Source organism: Schistocerca piceifrons, chromosome 7 (assembly GCF_021461385.2).
Source record: "Schistocerca piceifrons isolate TAMUIC-IGC-003096 chromosome 7, iqSchPice1.1, whole genome shotgun sequence".
In the NCBI taxonomy this organism is placed as follows: domain Eukaryota; kingdom Metazoa; phylum Arthropoda; class Insecta; order Orthoptera; family Acrididae; genus Schistocerca; species Schistocerca piceifrons.
In genome coordinates, this window is record NC_060144.1 from 511,635,773 (window position 1) to 511,640,319 (window position 4,547).

Genomic DNA, 4,547 nt, shown 5'->3' on the forward strand with positions numbered 1-4,547 from the left:
GCAGGGATACCTCGAGTCTATTCTAACCCCCAGACCCGCATGGGGAAACTTGAACTGGAATTTGCAAATTACAGATCTTCTCAAATGCTTGCATTCGGCAGCATTTAGCACTATGTTCAATTTCAGATTTTGATCATTTAAACATTAAAAAATGAGGTTACTTTACGTACTTCTACTCATGTCATGTGCAATAATTTTCTGAGACAATTCTACACACAGGCCTATACAAAAGGTATTCATTACTCAGAAATGGACTGTATGAGTGTAATATGGTGCCCTCTTTGAATTTCCTGTAGACAACTGTTTAAAAAAAAAATAGTCATTTTCACTACAGTATCACAACATGTTTACTCTCTTATGAAGCTTGTTGTGAAGCATTGATATTGTTTCAAAATTACGGCATTCATGAGTATAGCACCAGGAACAAAAATAGCCCCCACTATCCACAACTTCCTCTGTATTGCACAGAAAGGAACAAAGTATGGGGTCATAAAAAAATATTACCACCTTCCTTGTGAATTAAAGAAATTGACAGGTAAGGAAAGCTTCAGAAGCAAATTAAAATAATTTCTACTCGTTAACTTCTCCTACTACATAGCTGAATTTCTGACTTGATAATACATGTGGGGTTGGGGTACAATTACCGAATTTTATTTTAGATTGTGATTTCAACAAAACTTCCACTTATGTAAATGGCCAGCAGAGAAACTGTATCTTATTTGTAAACCTGCTGTCAGTACACATCATGGTGAGTTGTCACAAATATGATCCACAGAATATGCAAGAAACAAAACTAAAGCAATTGCACTTCTGTTACCTCACCATTGATTTTCAGGCCGTCTTTGCCTACGTTTTTGGTCAGAAGCCTCAGTCTTACATCTCAACTTCCTTCTCTGTCAGAATTGTGATGTTATCAACATATGCTCACAAATACGTTCTTCTCAGATTTGCACTTTTCTCATTAATGTGTATTTCTCATGTCATTTTCTTGTGGTGCATTACATTAAATGTTTTGTCCAATGTAGCAACCGCTTGTTTCTCATGTGTATCCGCTTCTTTCTCATGTGTATAGATCATACTCTCACTGGTATTTCACATTCCATTAACTTCCTTGGTAACCATATTCTCCTTATGTTTATGGTATAGGTTCGGCTTCTGAACACTATCATATACTTTGAAATATTCTGTAAATGTTGCTACAATGGTCAGCTAAACTCTCAGTACTTCAAACAGATTTGCCTCATGATAAATGTTTGATCTATAGCTGATTTTTCTATATGAAAACCTGCCTGATTATCTCCAACTACTAGTTCAATCAGTAGCTTCATTTTATTTAACAGGATTAGTGGAAGACACTGAATATCTAGCAGCGAATCCCACTGTATCTACTACAGTCTCTTGTTATTTTCTTATGTATCAAGATAGTTATATGCCGCCTTGCAAAACACTTTTAAGCACCCAGAAGGGTGGGAGGAAACATATAGAAACTTCGCAGGTTGAGAGGGTATGTGATTTTTTTTTTCATTAATATCAAGTCAAATTTAATCAGAATGTGGCAGAATGAGCCTACTTACCAGTATGTTATAGCACCCTCCTCTGGCTTGGATGCACACACAGCTTAGATTAGGAAAGGTGCCAATGCTGTTTTATCCTCTCCTAAGGCAAGCTGTCCCACAATCGTTGTTCCTGGTCATCGATATCCTAGATATCAGCACTGAGACAGAGCTGACACCCAAGCTGGTCCCACACATGATTGGGTACAAGAGTACCTCAACATCACACAGACAGTTCAGAGATTTGTGTGGATGAGCACTGCCATGTAGAAAACAGCACCACCATATTGTGACACGAGAACTACCACATCAGAAAGGACACAGGATATCTGTGACATACTGTTGTGCCATCAGTGTTCCCTAAATCACCACCTGCTGCGATCTAAAATTATACCAGTGGCTAATCACAACATCAACTGGTAGGATAAAAACTGCGACACAAAAATTAGCACTAAGCCTTAAAAGCCCCCACTCATGGAGGGTAAGTAAAATGAGATGGTGGCAGTTGTTTTACACCTTGCATATGTTGAGAGAGAGAGAGAGAGAGAGAGAGAGAGAGAGAGACTGATAGGGGACGAAAGATTCAGCAATTTGAAAACGCAGCATAATCGGTAGGCAACTATTCTTTCTATCAGTTTGCATAGCACATTGGTGAACATATAATCAGCCACTAACAGTTGATGGATGTTGGGTTTTTGCCCGAATTACGAATAGAGATAATGATACTATCTCACCATAGTGAACAGAAGACACCTTCGTACCAAATACAGCTTAAGACGCCTAGGAGATGGAGCTGTTGAGTGGCACTCCAATATCACCTTATTGTGAGCGGAATCAGGGGCTGTCGCCATATCATGAGGTGAGGAAAATGCCTACAGCAGCTTCCACTCAGTGAAAAATGTACAGTCCCTCCAAATGCCCTCTCGAAGCCAGCACAATTCAGACAGAATGCCCAATAACCAAGGAATGTTGGGGAAAGGCAATCGGTGAAGTATATTTTATGCAGAGCAACAAAAATCGCAAACGGATGAGGAAATGTGTTTTAGTTCCAGCTGGTGACAGTAATACCCATTACAGTTCCACTAAATTATTATGTTAGATGTGTCCAAGTTAGGCATCAATGGGGCATGGGGACTGGTCACACCGCAAGATCACTGCCTTTTACTGGTGGGGATGGAACCGTATCAACGAACATTGGTTCAGAATTCAACTGTGTGGGAGCATCTGGCACCTCCGGGGTCACCAGATAGCCTTGTCCCAATTCTTTGAGTTGTTGTTCTCTTCCTCCTCCTCCTCCTCCTCCTTCACAACCTTTGGTGGCCAAAATTCTTGCAAGAGCCTTTCCCCAGTGGGTTGGGACAGATGAAGAGCAGACAGCCCAGAGACCAACAGGCTGTGGCTCTTTCAGCCACTGTGTGATGTCAGGCATCTGTGGGTTTCCAGTGAGAGAGGTCCCAGGGAGATGCCATGACACCTGCAGGTGCCAGAGGAGGAAGCTGCTTTACCAGTTGGGTGTGGGAGTGGTTCCCAATGATACAATGATAGTGTTGCAGGAACCACAAAGAGAGGAGGATAGAGTCTGATAAGATTAACTAGTCATAATGACCACAATGCCTGGCACTGTTGCTGCGCATCAGACAGCGTTTTCTCATGCCTTCGCTGGAATCATCAGCCACTGGACATCCACCAGCAGCTTCCACACCTGGACCTGAATCTTGACAGCCCACAGGCTCACGGCCTTATGGTATAGTGCTGCCGTTCATCCACAGTGTTTCCCGTCTTATCACCATTTCCGACAATCTCGCCCTTTGCCATAGTGGGCACCCACTACACGTCATCAAGGTGGGCTTTTCAGTTATATTCAAGTGTAGACTTTCATTCCCTGAAACTGTACCGAGTTTAGTTCATGGTTAATGAACAAATAGTTGTTATGGCAAGGTGTGAATTCAATCGCTACCCATCACCCCAATCGGCTGAGATTGTACAAATACTTTAAATGCTCTATTCTGCATCCCATCACGGGTTCGAAAAAAAATCGCCCACAACCCCAGGTCAGAGGAGACCTACTGGATGGGATAGAGGGAAAGACTGATAGTTGGGGACTGCACCAGATGAGATTTGAGCACGCGAGAGCTTAAGGGTGGAGTACAGGGTAATATGCAAGACAGAGATTACTGCTAAAAACATCGTGCACAATTTAATAAGAGTGAAAAGCTAAGTGCATTGTATGTAACACGCATGGGAGGGGGAATGGCCTTTTCCTAAACCTCGCCATTCCTTTTCCTTCACCACTCTTCCTTTCCCTTCAACCCTTCTGCTGAAAGAAGGAGCCACTGGCTCTGAAAGCCTGCACAAGTTAAACCTTTTTTAAGTGTGCGCTCTCCTGCTGCAGCTTTGCTAGTAGATCTTTTTATCTATCTGGTTACATTATATTGTAAAAAATTGATAATTTTTGTTGTTACACACAGTACTTCTGCCGCACTTACTAATGTCTTCTTAAATCCTTAACTTCACCCCGTTTCTCTTCCACCATTTTTGGTTCATCCATTGGGAGACTTTTCCTTACTAGTCTGAGGTACTCTACTTGCTCTTCTCTTCTTTCAGTGTCTATATCCTTATACACCAATTATAGTTTTCGTTCTTATTCATTCCACTATTGTACAGGATATACTCAACTATCGACTTTCTAATCAAAGTCATGACTGTACTAGGTACTCTTGTAGCTCTCCTTTCTCTTGAACCAGGAGTTCCCTATCAAACAGTTCCTTTTTCTGAAATCCAACAGTCTTTCACTTTCCTCGTCTCAACTGCCCCAACCCTCTAAGTCCAACACACTTTCGTACTCTCATATTTCTCTTCCAACATAAGCATTTAAATCCCCCCTTTACTGCCATGTTCTTACCTCCCGTCTGTTTCTGCACATTCTTCGCTCAATTCAAGTGCAGCATACCAGTGAGGAAGATGCTTGCAATACCTCTGTGGTTTTTTACTTCA